Here is a 5,944-nt window from a genome sequence, read left to right as displayed (position 1 = left end):
TACCTGGCATGAATAAAAACAGTAATGCGCTTGAGTATTGCTTCTCTACAAGCCCAGTTTTATAATAAAATAGGCATTTGTGGCTGTATCTGTGTTTGGCTTGAACGTCAGAATATAGTACGTAGTTTCTTGTTGGATAAGCAGAGGTAGCCCTTGCCCTTCTTTTGATCTCAACCTTCTGTACACAACTCCACTGAAAAGCCTCAATATACAACCTGCTTGACCTTGTAGAAAAATGAAAAAAAAAATCAACATGTAACCTTTTATCCAGCTGAAGGTTATTTTTTCAAAGTAAATTTAAGTCCATAGATATCTGCTCCCCAGACAAGATGACAAAATGTTTTCTGTAATCTGAATTCAAATTATTTTCCTGCTTTAATCCTTTCTGGACTGGAAATTTGGGATTTGAATGTTGGTTTAACTCAATGAAAACAATTTAAAGAGTGTTTTAATAACAAAACAACATGCAGAAAGAACTAATTTAGAGATTTCTGATACAAGATGCATGATAGTCTTCATTGTAACACACACACACACACAAGTCTTCATTGTGAAAAAGATCAGTCAAATTTGACACAAACTTTTTTCGTTTTAAAAAAGAACGCTCACACAATAATTATTATGGAATGATTATAGAATTCTATAATTAATTCTATCATAATTATTAATATAATAAAGAATTATATTATTATAGAATTAACGTTTTAGCTAGTCAAGGATAATGGATGTAAAGTTAGTGTTACTTTCAGTTTGCCAAATTGTTCATCATGTTTTTAGGCTTTCTTTTTAGAGTGAACATAGAATATAGTCTTAGCTTATTATTTTCTTCCAAGTTTCATTTAAGGAGGATCAAAGAACAAAACACTGAAAGATAGTAATAGAAAAAAATGAATGGGGTGCATTGAATTTAACTTACGGTTTAGGTCATTTAGAACAAAAACAAAGGTGAAATAGATTAACAATGTGGATCAGTAATATATTTCAGCATAATTCCACCATTTTTCCATGCTTCTGTTTGATCAGTGAAAGAGAAAGTGTTTGCAAAATGTGTCTAGATTTGTCACTTGGTGCTTTTCATTTAAAAAAGTCAAATCTAGCAAGAGAAGTTGGCAACACTTATATAAAATGTCTTATTTCTTTTTTTAAATTATTAAATAAAAATACATTGTGAAAACTTTAAAATTGTAATCAATAGATATAATAGACTAATATTCAAATCAAACATTGCCCCTGGATACCATGTAAAAAAATGTGAGGTTTGCAAAGAAAACGTTTTCTGACCATATATTGGAGTACTGTGGGCATAGCTGAGATCACACGTGGGATAAAGCCAGACCCTTAGTGAGCACTGGTTTCCTGACAGCAGCTGGTTCCCTGGTTGCTGTCTAAGCTTTAAAATTCAGAGTAAAAACAAGAAACTTGAGCTGAAGAAAAAAATGGACCAGACTCAGTGAATAATTCCTTATAATCCCTATATAGACCAGTGAGTAGTGCTGACCAACATGTCATTAAAAGATTAAGCTGAACAGACCAACCTGTCTCTGAGCTCACTGATCAGATACAGCAGGCTGATGGCCAACCTGCTCCAGCCTGCTGAATGAGGCAAAAATACAATGCATCCAGAATACCAATAATTCCTGCATGGAAGCACTAAGGGCTTCTTCCATGTAAGGATATCACAGAGTCACAGGTACACATTGATCAAGTGTAAGATCACTGTACACAGTCCCAGCTGGCATGCACTCAGGTTTGGGGCACTTTGGGCCTGGCGTAGCGTTAGCTTTATTTGGCAAACAACAGGCTTGCTATCCTATGAGAGGAATTGCTAATAGAACTAGCCTCCTGTGATGATCAGCCATCAACAATGTGGAAGATAAAAAGGTTTTACAGAATAATAGCCTTAAAGTGAACGCTGAAGAGTTCACTGCAGTGGTGAAGAACTAAAACAGTCCCCTTTGTTTTACACTCAATGATTGGAATCAATCTGCAGTCTATTAGGTTTCTTCGCAGAATATTTTGATGGATTGTGGAGCACAAGACTTCAGAAAGACTTGAGAAAAGAGGAAGTGAAACTGGTTCTATCTAATCTAATCTAGATCTAATCTGATCTGCCCATGAGCACCTCTAAAGTTTACATCCTATGTTATTAAGTGTAGTTTGAAGGTGCTGGTAAATTGATTTATCTGTTATTTACATCCCTTTATTTTCTACTAAGAAAAGTTGTACAGAAAAATGGTTTCAACCTTCTCACAAACAAAAACTTGTATTTTCCAAGATCTGAACTATTGCCTTCAAGGTTAAAAGAAAACCCAAATGTTGTTTTTTTATTTTGTGTATTTTATGATTGTTCATAAGGAACATTTGTAATACCTGCAACATAAAGACAAACCTTAAGGACCCAAAGACAAAAGGGCAATAAACAGTACATAAACCAAAAGTCTGCCTCTTTCTTTATACAGCCTCTTGTAAAAAAAACATCATTATGTGCAATCACACTTTACTTGCAATAGAAAATAGCAGTCAGCAAAGGTCATATTGGCCTGAGCCAGGCTGTGACTGACTTCAGGGTGGCTGCTTGCAGAGGTGTAGTTCCTGGGTAATGCAGTAATGTGTCCATCGTGTTTCCAAAGGGAGGGGTGCCGCCAGCGCGAAACACCGAGGCCATTCATGGTGCTGCTTTCAGTTGATTCTAAAGTGAAATCCAGCGCGCTGCCAAGGTAAAGGTCTGTTTTAGGAGCTGAGTGACAGCATTTTGGTGACGTGTTGGTTCTCGTGTTGAGTCATAGCCTTTTGCTGGTTTCATCGGGACTGTTTGTTTGAACATGACATCGTGGGATAACACAGCTGCCAGGGCATAGTTTAAGCAAATAAGCTGTTCTCTACACCGTTTCTCTACAAGACAGAAAATCACATCCTTGAACAAAACTTTTTGCTTTGATTCATGCCCACATACGCCATCTTGCAACTCAAAGTACTCTCAAGATCTAGAACGAGAATTCTCAAACTTTTCAGCTGTCAAGCCGCAAAAATATAGTGGCAGAGACTTGTGGGCCCAAGTTTGTCTGCTCGAAATATACAAACTTTACTAATGAGCAAATTAAAAGGAAGGCATAATGGCAATGGAAGCAGCTCCACCACAATGCTGTTTTTATCCATTTAAATAGGTTTCAAACATTTCAGGAGATCATTTACAGCGGGCCTCCACAGTGGGAACCCAGTCTAACTTTGGGAACCACTGAACCGCTCTACAACACAATATTTAGATTGTATTTATAGATTATTTTTTAAAATGGCAGTTTTCTCCATCATTCACTGTACAACATTGTACATAAAACAGTCAAATGTGTTTAAACTATGTATTATTTCTATCAAAACACATCCAACATATGAAGTGTTCAACTATTTTTTTACCTTTCAGAGTCCTTCGCAGAGCTATGACAGCCTCAGCCTCTTTTTTAAAAATGTTTTTATACATATTTCACCTGTGGAAAATGGCCCTCATAAACTGTGAGATGTTCCATGAGGTTCTTCTAGTATTAACAAAACTTAACTTTTTTCCTGCCTTTCCTCAGTTTTTCAAACTCAATTCTGGCATCAGCTTTACAACAATCATGCATTTTACAGAACTAATCACATCATTTCTCAGTTTAAACATCTGTTATGATGGTTTGTTATTTTTTACTTTGAATGATTTGGAGATAATAGAACTCGGTTTCTACTGACAGTATCTTAATTATTTGTGGGATGTAGGTGAACATTTTGGGACTTGGTAGAATTGAATTGAAAAGCAAAATAGTTTCACCAATCTGTGAATTTTAATTTACTTTAGAGTTGTTATCAAAAGCCGTGGCTTTTTTTTTTTTCCCCTTGTCCTTTCCAGCATTATGGCAGCAAAATTGTAGTCTGAATACCTATTCTGATTTGCCAAGGGAAGCTTTATGAATGTAAAGCTCCCCTTGATGCCTATCAACTGATTATTTATTTAATTTTGTCACAATATTTAACATGTAATAGTGCCGAACTGGACCGGGGAACAGGGAAAGAGGAAGAGCAAAGAAGAAGAAACAGGACAGAAATAGAATGAAAAACTAGACAACCAGCTGCTAAAAATGCTGTAAAGATAAAACAGACGACAATCCACGGCCTCTGAGGGGAATCCAGCCTTAGCGCCACCAGGAGCACCTGAAAGCAGACAAGCAGAGAAAAACAAGCACAAGAAGCATCGCATACAACACAGCTGTGGATATAGATGACCTGAAACCACAGGATAACACATCAACTGGGCTAATGAATGTGTGTGTGTGTGTGTGTGTGTGTGTGTGTGTGAGAACATGCAACACCCATGGCACAGGACCTACATGATAACCGTGCTTAGTTATGAGTGTATAAGTGTACAGAGCCACAACCCACAACCCCACCCACCCCCCCTGCCCACCGACCCCGACAGGCCCCAGCCGTCCAGACACGGGCCGTGTACTGCAACCGGGCCCCAGGAGCCCGAGCGCCCCCAAACCCCCCGGCAGAGGCCCCACCCAATACCCGGGAGGGCCAAGCGCCCCAGTCAGCCACACAGTGGGTCGGCGCCTGCCCCAGCGCCCCTGGCCAAGTGCCCTGGGAGTCAAGACGTGCCCACAGGTGGGTGAAGTCGCGAGCAGCGGGGAGAGGCAACGCACACCACTTCAGAAATCACTCCCACAGGAGAAATAACCACTGCCTCAGTCGCCCCAGTAGGAAAATCCAGCAGAGACCGTTCCTGCCTACATGCTGAACCCTGTCACCTGTGGAGATTCACCTTCAGAGCCTGGAAATACTGCCCTGAGTCTTGTGAATAAACATATTGAAACCTCCTGCTTTGAGTCAGTTTCTGCTTCAGGGTCTGGTCTCTGTCTCAAACCACAAGACTGATAGTTTTACGTTCAGAAAAGATGTTTTAACTGACTGAATCATCACTACCATAAAACCAAAAACATGAGCTTAAAGATGTTAAACACTTCAAATAGGTCTTGAGGGAGGTTTTAAGGGGAAAGTAAAGACAATTTGAGCTAAACTTCCTGTTTCACACTGGGAGACTCTACCCTAGAGATATGGGCTCCAGTTGAATAGATTCCTCCTATTGTCTTTTCCTAAGTTCTTTTTCTTGAACATGTGGAACACGTCATGGGTTAAGGAATGATGGTAGCAAAATTTCTTATGGCCTAAGGAAAAGGGAACCACACTTAAACTCATCTGTGATGTGAGTCTGCAGCTCTGAAACTACACTTATTTAATAAATATTCCACAAAAAGCGCTTTAGATACTTTGTCTTTTGCAATCGTATCACACTGTATATGAAAGTTATGTCATATTTATCATATGAGAGACAATGTAGACTATTTATCAAAGTTTTTAACTGAAAAAGAACAGAAGAATAAGTATTGTCACAGGCTGCTCACACTCCTATCCTCATATTTATCCACATGAATAACCATTTGTATGACTGGAGAAATATAATTGAGTATTGGTTTAAATGTTCTGGCTACAAGAATTTCTGGGACAGAATCATCTTTTTTCTCTCATAATGGAGTGTCCTCTGCTAAAAAAGATGAATAAGGAAGCATTGGAGCTCCTTTTCTTAAAGTTTAAAGGATTCAAACAGCTCTCACAGTGATTGCTGCTCACATACTTTTCATTAAAAATTCCCTTTTTTCCATTTGAAGTCTTAAGTTTGTGACTTAAAACAAAGGACGGACCACCAGTGCAATCACCGACGATTCATGTCGCCTGAAGGTACCTACCTTTTCCGGTTTGGCTAGTGTCATTGTCGTTTCCGTTTAGCGGTTGTGTTTTCTGATTTGTTGTTTTTTAATTTGTTGGGTTTTTTGATTTGTGATTTGCACTTCAGGGCTACTGTAGTGCACAGCTCAAGACTCAAAGACTGTCCCCAAGTGGCAGCAATGTGCTACAA

At 38.8% G+C, this 5,944-nt stretch overlaps 1 protein-coding gene across 1 annotated transcript in view; it reads right to left on the bottom strand.

Moving 5' to 3' along the window:
• Positions 1-4,099: 4,099 nt before the first annotated feature.
• The window catches only part of LOC140276746 (DNA repair protein XRCC4-like), an 88,851-nt gene continuing 87,006 nt past the window's right edge, over positions 4,100-5,944 (bottom strand). The window contains exon 9 of the transcript XR_011909051.1: positions 4,100-4,112. The gene's annotated coding sequence lies outside the window, so the exon portion shown is untranslated. The remainder of the gene's footprint in view (positions 4,113-5,944) is intronic.

This window comes from Leuresthes tenuis, unplaced genomic scaffold, assembly GCF_036924035.1.
Source record: "Leuresthes tenuis unplaced genomic scaffold, fLeuTen1.0.hap1 SCAF_19, whole genome shotgun sequence".
NCBI classification, from domain to species: Eukaryota; Metazoa; Chordata; class Actinopteri; order Atheriniformes; family Atherinopsidae; genus Leuresthes; species Leuresthes tenuis.
This window is presented reverse-complemented; position numbering and strand designations above follow the sequence as displayed.